Consider the following 14,673-nt stretch of genomic DNA (forward strand, 5'->3'; position numbering starts at 1 on the left):
TCCCTTTCCCCAATTTTCATCTGTAATGCTGCGCCAATAGTCCATTACTTCCATTATCCTATATATTTATATTGTGTTCGATAAAATTGAAGAATTCTTCTTGATCGTACAAAGTTCAAAGTAACAAATTTTCAAGTCTTTCAATTCTCAGGTAATTAAAATTACTAAATATTTCACAATTTTTGTTTATTGTTTTATTTATATGAGTTAATAATTCTTATTTCAGAATAATATATTCAAGAATTTGTTTCTTGATTAATTATTTGTTCATAGAGTTTCTAAATAATTTTTTATTTTTTCTTTAGGGTTTTATAATTATGTCTTCTAGAAAATATTCATCTAGGTTTGAAAAGCGAAAAGAAGAATTGAGCAACTAACTCAATCTCAAAAAGGGAGCTCTTGAAAAATTCATTACAAAAGAAACTCAAATAAATGTGCAAAAAGATGAACAGTGTGGTGATATTGATGGAAATGAATTGTATATTGAGCTAAAATTGCTTAGAGAAATTTTATCGAAAGAAAAGATAGGACCAGTGAGTATATTGAATTCATTGAAGCAGATGGGTTGTTTTCCAAATGCTACTATTGTTGCCTCTGCAGAAAGGAGTTTTTCACGATTAAGTATGTTGCAAGAGAGACTCAATAGATTAGCTTTAATCTCTATTGAAAATGAGATTTTGGAAGAAGTTGATATCAAAAGTTTGGTAGATGATTTTGCGTCTAAATGTGCACGGCGCGTGGCACTTTTTAAATGAAATTTTAGATGTATTTTTATACAATATTTATATTTTGAACTTTTGAAACAATTTTTTGAGCAACTATTATTTATATATACAAATTATTTGAAAAAGGGGCCCGATTTGAAATATTGCACAAGACCCTATTTTTTATTGGAACGGCCCTGCTTACTACTACGCTAAAATGTATAGCTAGTAGTGAATATGCAACTTTATTTTTTTATACTCTTGTGTAACAGTTAACGCCATGTTTCGATCGCAAGATGCATCTATCATGCACTCATGACCTTTTGTGTCCAAATGAGAACTACATCTCAATAAGAGTAGGACAACTTGCCCAAAATCCGCTTATATATGGCAAGTGAAATGAATAATATAACACCATTGTACCCAAAGGAATTAAAGGGGGCTCCCTTCATGATATCCCAAGTAATGAGTGGATGATATTGAATTCCAGGGGGATGAGGCTACATTATATTAGAGGCAATCAAACTAAAAGTGGTGGCCTGGATTGATGATAGATTCTCAACATCTTCAAGTACAAGACCTCTGCTACACTAAGGGTTAACATTTTATTGATTGAAAATGGGAAGGGACAATGTGGGGTTGGGGAGTGTCAACTAGATTGGATGCTTTGTATTATATATGTTCCTCTTTTTAAATTGCCAAAAGCCAAGAATCATGTGAATTTGTACAACCTTTCAATATATAGGAGTGGTGTATATAGCAACAACATGCAATATAATGTGAAGCATTACCCCCCCCCCCCCCCCCCCCCNTCTGGTTCCGTTAACGAGATTTTTAATTCAATTTTTCATAATAGTAAGTTTAGTATTAGTGTACAAAAATTATATATTTAGAAACTACACTAAAATTACTATTAAACACAAAAAAAAATCAAATTTAAAAATAAGTTTAAAAAATTACTAAAGAAAATAAACAAAGATAAAGAGTTGGTTTGACCAATGAATAATAAGTAGGACAAATGAGCATTTTATTAAAAATCTTAAATAATAATATTTAAGTTCGCACGAGAAGAGCAGTCCACACCTGAACGAGTACCATATGAGAGAACTAAGAACCAATATCAATATTACATATGTAAAAATTCGATGGATATAATCATAGTTTTAAAAAAATACGGTGACATTTTTGTAATTATCATCAATTTCACTATACAAACTTGAACACTTAAATATGTAAACTTTAACAACTAAATATATGTAAACCTGGTAAATTTTATTAAAATTAACAAACCACCTCTTAGGTTAGAACCCGTGAACTAATTTAAACCATTGAGATTAGGGATTAGACCGTTGAGATCTACCCGTGAGAATTTGTGATCTAATTCGAGTTTTTCACTGGGTTAGATCCGATGTCTAAGATTTATTATTTTTTTAAAATGATTTTTTCTTAATTTAAGTGACATGGGTATGTGAGTAATTTTGTTCAGCTTTTCCTTGCATGGAGTTTCGAAATATGTTATGTTCTTTGATTTTAGGCCATTTTTAAAGTTTTTTGGTCGTTTTCCTTCCGTTTTCTTTTGAATTTTTTGGGCTCTGGTGGTGACGTACTGGTTAGCATGACTTCATGTTTGTTCTCTTTATTTTTTTTTTTCGGCGGTTTGTTAGAGTATGCTTTTGATTAGGTTTATTGATAAATCTATGATTTTAGTATGGGGTGGATCATAAGCTATTGAGCTATGCATTGGGGTGCTAGGTGTGATGTATCATAGGACTGTGAGTTGTGCATTGGTTAGGAATCACTACTGGTGTGAGGTTATGCATCATAGGACTATATTGTAAAGTACACCATTGCGCTAGGTGTGAGGTTATGCATGATAGGACTATATTGTAAAGTACACCATTGCGCTAGGTGTGAACCATCGTAGCCTTTGATTTATCAAGATGGAGGGTGTGGATGTATCCTCTCTCTCTCTATATATATATATATATACATATATATATGTATATATGTATATACATATATATATACATATATATATGTATATATATATGTATATACATATATACATATATATATGTATATATATATATATATAGAGAGAGAGAGGATACATCCACACCCTCCATCTTGATAAATCAAAGGCTACGATGGTTCACACCTAGCGCAATGGTGTACTTTACAATATAGTCCTATCATGCATAACCTCACACCTAGCGCAATGGTGTACTTTACAATATAGTCCTATGATGCATAACCTCACACCAGTAGTGATTCCTAACCAATGCACAACTCACAGTCCTATGATACATCACACCTAGCACCCCAATGCATAGCTCAATAGCTTATGATCCACCCCATACTAAAATCATAGATTTATCAATAAACCTAATCAAAAGCATACTCTAACAAACCGCCGAAAAAAAAAAATAAAGAGAACAAACATGAAGTCATGCTAACCAGTACGTCACCACCAGAGCCCAAAAAATTCAAAAGAAAACGGAAGGAAAACGACCAAAAAACTTTAAAAATGGCCTAAAATCAAAGAACATAACATATTTCGAAACTCCATGCAAGGAAAAGCTGAACAAAATTACTCACATACCCATGTCACTTAAATTAAGAAAAAATCATTTTAAAAAAATAATAAATCTTAGACATCGGATCTAACCCAGTGAAAAACTCGAATTAGATCACAAATTCTCACGGGTAGATCTCAACGGTCTAATCCCTAATCTCAATGGTTTAAATTAGTTCACGGGTTCTAACCTAAGAGGTGGTTTGTTAATTTTAATAAAATTTACCAGGTTTACATATATTTAGTTGTTAAAGTTTACATATTTAAGTGTTCAAGTTTGTATAGTGAAATTGATGATAATTACAAAAATGTCACCGTATTTTTTTAAAACTATGATTATATCCATCGAATTTTTACATATGTAATATTGATATTGGTTCTTAGTTCTCTCATATGGTACTCGTTCAGGTGTGGACTGCTCTTCTCGTGCGAACTTAAATATTATTATTTAAGATTTTTAATAAAATGCTCATTTGTCCTACTTATTATTCATTGGTCAAACCAACTCTTTATCTTTGTTTATTTTCTTTAGTAATTTTTTAAACTTATTTTTAAATTTGATTTTTTTTTGTGTTTAATAGTAATTTTAGTGTAGTTTCTAAATATATAATTTTTGTACACTAATACTAAACTTACTATTATGAAAAATTGAATTAAAAATCTCGTTAACGGAACCAGACACATAAAATGAGTCGAAATGAGTAATAAGTAGTTGCGGGTATTGGTAGTGGGTGTCTTTCTTTAGAGGGGGGGGATGAGATTCAGTGATGAAAGTATAAGGATGAATCGAACAACGAATGTAGTAATCCTCAACTCACTCCATCCAATGTTATCTCTAACCATATGTATAACCAGTGTATATGTAGTTACAAGCTCACTCTCCCTGTAAAAGAACAAGAACAATTTGTCAATAATTTCCCACTCATTTGGGTACCACCCAGCCACCCACTAAGAGCAAAATCTTCATTAAGATTGTGGTCAATTTGTCCTACCCCAATTTTGACCTGCTTTTTGCTTTGATAAGAAAAAAACAGTGATTAGAAATTACGTTACATTGAATTGATTGAGTTGATTGGCATTAATATCCTTTAATCAAAGATGGAGAACCAAAATAATAATGCATGAAAAATAGCCTAAAAGCATCTTTGAAGTAACCCGAATCGCTTAAATATGATGTTAGGAGTTCAAATTCATGTGTATGTAACAATGTTCTTGAGAGATTTGCCTTGACTGAAATCTGACTAAAACTCAATTGGACATCATATGACTGTAAAAGTTCTCTGCAGCAATGTTCTTGAAAAATCTATCTGAATGAGATATGATCAAAACTCGACATAAATTCAGATTGCGATGTAAATATGAAAAAAGGAGAGAAAGGCATCATAGAATTGACAAGGAAAAGAAACCAATAAACATTTGTCAGGGTTTATAATTTTAATAATACAAGGATTGGTTTTCTTGTTGGGTATGCATGGCTTATTGGGGTGTATGGATGTGTGAAGAAAGAAGAGCACTAACCGTACCAAAACCAGTCGTCCAAGTGCATGCATCGTTGCTGAAAGATTCCGTATAGACTTGAAAGCTCACTAACCGCACCAAAATTATAGGTAGATTCAACCGAGAGAGTGTTAGTACTTAGTAAAAATTGAACTTGTAACTTTTTAATATGAGAATTATATTTTATTCACTCGGTTAATTCTTTTGGGATACATAATACATTTTTATTATTCTGTATAAAAGGATTATATTATATTTTAACTAAGAAGTATTACATGTTTCAAGTTAGATGACTTCATTTATTTGTAATTTTGAACTTAAAAACTTACTAATTATGTAGAAGATATTTAACCGAATAATTGTAATATTGATAATATATAAAATGGATAAGCTAAAAGAATTCATTTTAATTAGTTGTTATTGTATATGTTAAAACTAAATAAAAATGTTACTTAAATGTAAATTATTAAAATTATTTTTAATATTCTAACAATTCAAATAAATCTATATCCACAAACTATCAAAATATAAAAAACAATCTCTCTCTCCCTCTCTCTCTCTATATATATACACACACCATAGGATAGTATGCATTAAGTAAACACAGCTCATGTGTAATAGTTCGTAAATTACACAAGTATTAGAAATGCCTTGTATGACGGACTTGATTGATCGAAAGAATGTTGACAAAAATTAGATCCATATCCTTTTAGTACAAGAATCATATTACATCCACTCGATCACCTTTTTGTCTGGTTAGTAATCAAGAATGAGCCATGCATGGTTAAAGTGCAAATTATGAATGGAAGCCCTAATCAATTGGCAGCTTTTTGTTGTTCCGATCCATTAGAGCGTTTAATAACAATGATTCATGATCATCATCACTTAACAGACACAAACTGCTATGGATTCCTTCTTCCTTGCTGATCCAAGAAACAACAACATCATAAGTGTAATCGAACCGATAATGGAAGAAGGTTTGAACGAGGTCAATGCTATGATGACGACGTTCACACAACACGTGTATGCCAGTACAACTATCATTAAACCAACCTTAGCTTTATTAATATGATGAATATTAATTAGTTTCATTTTTTTTAGTAACAAGGTACTAATTAAGGTAACAATATGATAATATCCGATTAAGATCCTTGTGTCAATTTATACACTTAATTTTGTTCTTTCTTCCCAAAAGGTTGAATTCCCGGCCCAATCCTAGGGTTCCCATGTCCCGGCCAGACAGAGTATCTCAGAGGATGTAAATCATGGTAACTCAGCTGAACAAGAAGCCCCCTTCACTTTGAAATTGTTCTTTCAAAACTTTACCATGTGACCAACTGAGCTGCCCATACAAACAAGTTAATTTTTTTCTTGTAATTTTTGGTGATTACAAGTAGCTAGCTATTTAGGATCAAAATTGATTCTATCGATAGTACTAAATACAACTATATATACTATTTTTAATTATATATTAGTTCTAACAATACACAGTACATCAATAGTTGATAATTGGATATACGAAAAAGTTTGTAGCATATCCGTAGTTGCTACTTGAAGGTGTGCTATTGGTGAAACCATCCTTGTAATCTTAACCGGTAAAGAATCAAGAAGATAAACTAACCTAGGTTGTCCATAGATGATCAACTCAAACCAATAAGATCAATAAACAACTCCTGCAAGGAACCGAACTTGAAACTTAATCAATTGTATGTCTGACCAATTTGGCTGGGTTACCCCTACCAAGAGTCGTAGTTGACACTATCAATACTAGTACTAATCAACATCATAAAATAAAATTTCCTATAATCATAATATGTGTTAAATCCAAATTTTCTACAATATTGATAGTAAAAAAACATTGTGTTTACATATCATTCTAAAGACCAAAACTTCTATTCGAATGACTAATGATATCCAAACTAAGATACATTATTTCTTCGATTACTAAGTGAAATTATGTAATGCAGATATATAATATAATATAAAGCAATTTAAGAAGTGCCAAAATAAGTACACAGCTGAATTTGATAACGCAGTTGGAGAACACCTCCTAATCTGCGGGGCCACGCCCAAAGAATCTTTTCACTTAAGATCAACTCGTTGTTTTTTACAATTACAAGATTCAATGAATTACAAAACTAAGTCTACCACCTATTTAAACATTAACCTTATAATAAATCTTATGAAAAGATTACAAGTACAGTTTGAACTAATACTACCGATTAAACAAACTGTAACCAACCTGGATTTTTAACACAGCTTGTACTGAAATAATTTGGAGCTGATTTCTACAGATAGTACACCAATCTTTCCCTGTATTGAAGTTTCTTCGCAACACCTCGCTGACTATATATATGTATTTGAAACACTGAAACTTCGATTTTCTTCATTGTAAATGAGCCCTATTTATAATGCTGAGGGATCCCCTTTTCTTCCTTCATTCACGTACACACGATCACATCTCTTTCCCTTGTTTTACTCCACTTTCTCCACTCTTATGCTTTGCATTAATTTCCCTTTCATTTTGCATCACAATTTACACACGTTCACTTGCCTTGCATTTTCCATTTTCCATCATTCATTTCTTTGCGCCACATCATTTCATTTTTCATTTTGAGCCACTAATCACGTATGCATGCATTGCATTTTCATTTTCATTTTGCGCCACATGCATTGCCTTTGCTCATCATGGTCACATTTTACTCTTTTCCTTAATCCATGCATAATCTTCGGTCTTCATGTTTGTTTAATCACATCACATATAAACCCATATTTCTTCCCTTCATTTATCAACATATGGCAACTAGCATTAGTACAGAAAATCATAATTTTTGTACCAACACTAAGAATCAATGATAGCATGTAGTTATTTATCCCATCTACGATGTTCAAATTAAAGTCGATGCAAGGATTGTTCTTCCCTTCAAACACTTTGGATCCTTTAAGCATTAATCTAAACCTAACATAACTGTAGTAACAAATGTTCATGCCAGCAAAAGCACAGCCCATAACAATAATAAAAAATCTATTTATCTAGATAATTATTAAAAAATAAAAATAAAAATACATTGGAACAAAATAAATTATAAATCTAACTAATATATATGAACAACTTACTATAGAAGGCAATTGGAATATATTTAGCATAACTTAGCCCGCAAGACCAACCAACGAATTAAATAACTACTGCTTAAATACTTATGAATTTCATTGTTTTACTTACGAAAATTCATTGGTAAATCAAATATCTATAGATTTCAGTAATTTACCTACAAATTATTTTCTAATTTCTAGATAAATTTAACTCCTCTTATAGTGTTTATAGAAGGCCATTTGAATGAATTGCATTCAGAAAGATTAGATCATACATCGCTCCAATATATCATAAAAATTTCAATAGAGAGGATATGGATCTGGTGAGACTGATATGATTGGAGCAATCTAACTGCTACCGCTCTAATCTTTATACACAACGAGAGCTTTAAAAAAATTAGCTATAATTGCATAAATGTTTCAACCTTTAATTCTAGAAAATGTTAATAGACTTATCATATATAGAATAATAGAAAGGATAGTTTTGAACTTTTTAACCAATAGTCTTCTTTTTTTAATAGATTTCATGCAATTTTCTTTTCCCTTTCAACCAAACAATAAATTTGCTCATCAAATTATGGTTGCAAGGTTTTCTTTTTTAGGCTACTAGGGAAATCGCAATCATTATATGAGGATATGTACTGAGTAAATTTCACTTCACTTTTCTGTAATAGTTTGCAAACTACACAAGAAAAATAAATCATATTAGACTCGTGAAATCCAATAGAATAAATGATATATTTTTCTTTCTTCCTAAAAGGTTTAATTTCCAACTCCAAAGGCCTCCATGCCCCAACCCCAACATTTGGGAAGATGTAAATTATGATAATTCAGTTGTACATATAGATACTATACATTTGCTTACTATGCACAAAGAGTCCACCTAGTGAGACTCAATCTATGATCTTTCTTCTTAAATTTTATCCCTGTGAGGGATATATTTTTGTTGAGAGTGGGGGTGGGGAAGAGAGAATTGAAATAGGAAAAGAGAGAAGACAGCTTTTGCTTTATAAAGATGTGCTTTCACATAAATCTGGTTGGACTAGTGGTGCCTCTAGGCTTGACCAACTTACATATAGAGAGATAGAGATGTGGGAATCAAAGATAAAGGCACAACCCACTAACATCATAATTAGAGAGAAAAAGTGATTTATAATTCCCCTTCCCACAAAGACCTCACGAACACCCATTACATCACCAATCTCGAGCTTGTCTCGAGATCTTCACCTTTTTTTATATAATTATGTCTCTCCTTTCATGTTATTGCTTGTCAAACACCCTCCTTTCCTTATCTTTTATTCATTTATTTATTATTATTTTAATCTTGTGTTCCATGTTCATAGGAACAATGATTACAATACCCATCCTATTCAAGCGGCTTGGTTGTAGGAAGGCTCAAGTGGTTAAATTCAATATTTTCTTGATTTCGTTTATGACTCTGTTTGGCAGAGCTTATTTAGGAGCTTATAGCTTATTTTAAGCTACTAATAAGCTATAAGCTCTGTTTGGTAATGTTCTCAAAATAAGCTAGTAGCTTAAAATAAGAGCTTATTTTGAAACGCTACTTGGGGTAGCTTTTCAAAATAAGCTAGTAGCTTTTTAACTTTTTTCCATCTTTATCCTTATTATTTTAAATAAATGACATCCTTTATCCTTCTCAATTAAAACCCTTTTGACATTTTCTTTTCATTATGTTTGGTTGTAATTCCAGTTTGATATTTATGTTTGAACATTAATTTTTGTATGGACTAATCTTATGAATTATAAATATTTTTTTTACTTTATATGTTTTCAAATATATGTTCTTACTTTATATTTTATTTAAATATATTGATTTCATTATTTTATATTTTAATATATAAACAAACCTATTTAAATTTAAAATTATTTAAATTGTATGAAGATGTCCTTTTTAGTCTTTTTACATTTATCAGCTTATCAAAAAGTTAATTTTACCAAACACCTTTAAGCATAACAGCTCTTCATATTTCAGCTTCGAGCTTATAGCTTTTCAGTTTTCAGCTACTTTTCAGCTTTCAGCTACCTTTTCAGCTAGGTTTGCCAAACATAGCCTATATGACATTTACTCTCATTTTATATTTCATCACTTTTATTTAACGTGATAAAATATGATATGTAATTTTTATTTCGTGGGTTTCAAGGAAAATGCCAACATCAAACTTTGGTGTCAGAAAGTAAAAATAGAGAGTATAACTTAGGAGTACAATAGTACTTTCCTTTCGTAAATGATCCAGGATTGTGTTAATTTGTTTGACTAGTTGATAGGATTAACTGATTGTAAAAACAGTTGTTAACTGATAACTGATTACATATATACAAAATAATTTTATAAAAAAGTTAATCGAAAAAGCTACTTTGATTAGCTTTTTAATTTTAGTATTTTGGAACAATAAGTTATATATTATAAAAGTCAATTAATCAAACATTTATATTGATTGTTTAACAAAATCAAACAATTAATAGTGGCTAAGCAAGCTAAAATTGACTGAAAAGCTAAATATTTTACTAAACAAGACCGTTGTTTAATTTAAAAGGTCAATTTATTGAACAAATATAAAGAAATAAAGTTATCTCATTAGGTTTTGTTGTTGGAAGGAGAATAAAATAGAAATTGACAAACTAAATATAATTATTGAATATTGAAGATTTGCGATTAGAGTATCAAAAATAATATTTTAATTCTTAAAGTTGGTCACCACTCACCATTTTTATTTTTAAAATAGATAAAATGATTAAATTATTCTCTTAATTACATTAGTAAGCTAATGTCACCCAGCTTATTTGTTCTTCAAGATAGCTATTTGAGGATCAAATGGTATATTTTGTTAAATAGTCATGCATGTGTTTTGCGTGTTCTAGGTCTCCATACTATCTCTACTGTCATTTCTTTTAAAAAGAAACTAATAATCATCATCACTACAAAGACCAAAATAGCTACCTTGGCGCGTAATAAGTTCATTAAGGGTTTACAATAGTTCAACCTATAATTAAGAGATAATATGATTATAATTATTTGTATTTTACATTTGATAAACTTTTTTTTTTTTGTTTTTCTTTTTGGTAGTATATTTAATTAAATGAGAATATAAGAATGTATTTATTAATAGGAGAATTTTTTTTTTGGTTAAAAAAAACAGAATTGAAAGAGAGTTGACCCGAACCACTTAACTATTGTCACTTGGCACCACATCTACTGCGTGCACAACACATCTCGCTTTGTCTCTCCAAAGCCTTACCCGCAACGAAGGTGGATACCCCAAGATCTTCATCCACGCTCGATCATGCATGATTGAACTCTTGACGCGCACATTAGACACTCCATTTTATTCTCTAAAGACATGACTAGCTCTCACCCGCTATTACTTACTAAGTTTTTCTAAAGTACAAGATTAAGCAAGTTAATTAAAAGTGCATTCTTCTCTTCCCTTAAAAAAAAAAAAAAAAAAAAACTCTCTAATTTTTTTAAGAAGAACAAAAAATAGATAATATTTTAAAATATAATTATCTCTCTCTCTCTCTATATATATATATATATATATAAACTTAGGTGATTTCACCCATCAGATCCTAATTTTCATGTGCACAATAGATCCAATCGGGAACATGTTTTCAATAGGATTCAAACTCCTACACTGCTGCCATCAGTCATGACTTTTAAGTCAGGCGATGAACCAAGGAGGAAATTCAATATTTATTAAATATATGATATGGTAGCGTGAGACATCCGCAAAAGTATTTACAAAATCAAACATTTGTACTGCGGGCAGGATAATGTCTGGTGTTTTGGATTTATGCAAAAAAAAAAAAAAAAAAGAGTTAAATAATGTTTTTTGTGCATGTAAATTCGTGAAGCTTTTCCTTTAATTTAAAAAAACTAGAATTTCTGTGATCACCAAATCAGAGAGAATGTCTGATTCCCAGATAGATGTTCCAGCATGGCTTCAAAACCAATCCCAATAAGGATGTACTCTTCTCTGATTCAACAGCCCACCCCCACCCCACCACATATTGTGATCGAGTTATGTAATTTAATAAAAGATGTTTAACAATTAACGGGTAGTTGATGATAATATTTTACGTGACGTTAACATAACACTGTTCTATTCTTTTTTTTTTTTTTTTGTAAAATAAAATGTAAAAAAATAAAAGTTCATTTTTCAGATCGGAGCTTCAGTTTAGAGATGAAGATCCTGTAAGTAGTTTTAACATATAAATCTTATTTCAGCAATAGAAGAAATTTAGGATGATGATAATTTAAATATTAATATTGCACGTAATTTAAATTTGATAGAAAATTTTAGAGAATATTGATAAGGGTGTGTTTGGTGGGGGTTTAGGCATAGGGAATGTGTATGAAAGTGATTGCTAGTATTTGGTTGATACGTTTTGAGAATGTTACTATGGGTTTGGAATACCCCATTAATGAGAAAACTCATACCCTTATTAAATAAGAGTTTCATTTCACTTCCTCATTTCTTCCCCAACTATTAATAATCATTTCCATTCCACCCAACTACTAAACATGCTAAATACTTTCACCAAAACCCATTACCCTTACCAAGTATTTGATACCCATTCTGATTTCGATTCCCATGTGCGAACCAAACATACCCTAAATAAGCCCTCAAAATGTTTAGAAAAAAAAATCAAGACTTGTATAGAGAGTGTTTGGCAAATAGTTATTAACGGATAGCGAATTGACTTAACTGATCGATATTAGCTAATTGGGTTAGCGAATTTGATGACTAGCTAATAATATTAATTGGTTGTAAAAAAATGTTTGTTAAATTAGTTGTTAGTTTATATCTGATTACATGCAAAATGACCTTTAAGGGTAAGAGCATATTATATTATTTTAACTTATAATAATAATAATAATAATAATAATAATACTATATTATTATTATTATTATTATTATTATTATTATTATTATTATAGAATTTATATATCTAAAAAATTGAAAAAATGTCAAATAAGCCCTATAAAATTACTTGAAAAGTCAATTAGACCCCTAAACATTTAAAAAGTGCAATTAGACCTTTAACATGTTAAATTGGGACAAAGAAGTCAAAAAATCGGTAATTGCAAGTCATTTACTGTTCCGGCCAAAATTCGACGACCGGCTACGGCAGAATCGTCGATGGTCGCCATACACCGACGGAAGGCTACCATTTGGTCGCCTCAAACCCCAAACTTTTTAACTTTTCTCTATAGACTTTTTATTTTCTTGTCTAAACCATGCAAACTTTTTGTCTATTCCTGTCAAATTTTATGTTACGTTTTAAAACTTACATAAAATGCTCATATGTTTTTTGATTTTTATCTTTTTATTTTGACACATATCTATAAAAAAAATCATAGCAACAATTTTATTATTATACTTTTGCCAACAACAACTAGATTTTGCTACTGTTCACAATTGTTACTATTCAGTGCAAGCGACCCTCCCATCCTAACTTGATGAGAAGAACGGCGTTAATGGCGACACTATATCAACATCCTCACTATTTCAATGACATGCATCACTAAGATCATGCCCATTTAATTTGTAGATTTTAGAAAGGTTTTTGCAAACCCAAAATTTGTTGGCATGGTTTTAAACAAATGAGAGAGATTATTTTTGGCTGATTTTTTCTCCTATAAAGAGCTGATTTTTGCAAATGAAGAAGAAGAAAAAAAAAAAGAAAAAAAAGAGAGGTTGTTGCAGCCAAACTTGCATCCAGCGGGCGCGTTACCATAATCCGCTCGTTGGACGTTTCAGAGTGACCTCCAATTGGTGCCCACTCTGATTGTTAGCATTTATATTTTTTTAAAGGTTAAATGACAAAGAATATTACCTATTAAAACCATATCAACCTAATATGAAGTAACAAATAATTTACATATAATATGGGTTGATTGAACTTTTGTTATTTTGTTTGTTTGTTTTTTTTTTTTTTTTTTTTTTTTTTTTTGTGTTAGAATTCAAGTGTTTATATAAATTTCTATTTTTCTAGTTCAAGGTTACAACTAATTTTTTCTAAATAATTTAGAACCATTTTTTTTCAAAATTTTAGGACGCCTACATAGTAATGCCCGCAATATGTATGATAAAACTATATTATGCGTTTCTCAATGATATAATAAAAATATACTCTGTATATAATTTTATCAAGCATAAAAATATAGTCACATATATACCATTAGTCCATTATAGTGATGTGAAAGTAATCATCTTTTCCATTGACTATTGTGAATCTCCTGCACACTCTTCAAAGTTAATTTATAGCACACCCTTCAATCATGACTTTTGTAGATTTTTAAAGACTTTTAAAATAATTGATTATTAAATTTAGTGGTGAGAGATCATATGTGACTACTATATATCTATATATATCTAGAGATTATTTTTTTGGAAACAGAGGTACAAAATTCTGTTATTTTGAGAAGGGATTAAATAGTACGTACTTCACTCAAGAAATCAAAAAGGATCTTGCAACACAAGGGAAATCATCATGCTCTCAAATTCTACTCAATTCCCAATGCCTTACATAAAGAGCAGTGACAAGTATTCAAATTTCGTACTTGCTTGTATAAGTTTTTGTGTCTTAATATAATTAAGATGCATAGTACAATACCTATGGGGTGTAAATGAGATGACACATGTCTTTTCCTTCTTAACTAGAAGTCTTGGGTTTGAGTTGTAACTACCTACCTCGGCGGGGAGGTGGATTGAGCTTTTTTCTAGGCTAACATATTTGTGGGGATTTTTTTTTCGCCTAAGTTGTTTATCGTTAAATGAA

The 14,673-nt window shown here is 30.5% G+C and overlaps 1 long non-coding RNA gene across 1 annotated transcript; it reads left to right on the forward strand.

Moving 5' to 3' along the window:
• LOC116026324 lies at positions 1 to 1,479 on the forward strand. Its single transcript, XR_004099821.1, has 2 exons — positions 1 to 151; positions 977 to 1,479. It is a non-coding gene; the product is annotated as an uncharacterized LOC116026324 (long non-coding RNA).
• Positions 1,480 to 14,673: the final 13,194 nt, after the last annotated feature.

Source organism: Ipomoea triloba, chromosome 7 (assembly GCF_003576645.1).
Source record: "Ipomoea triloba cultivar NCNSP0323 chromosome 7, ASM357664v1".
Lineage (NCBI taxonomy): Eukaryota > Viridiplantae > Streptophyta > Magnoliopsida > Solanales > Convolvulaceae > Ipomoea > Ipomoea triloba.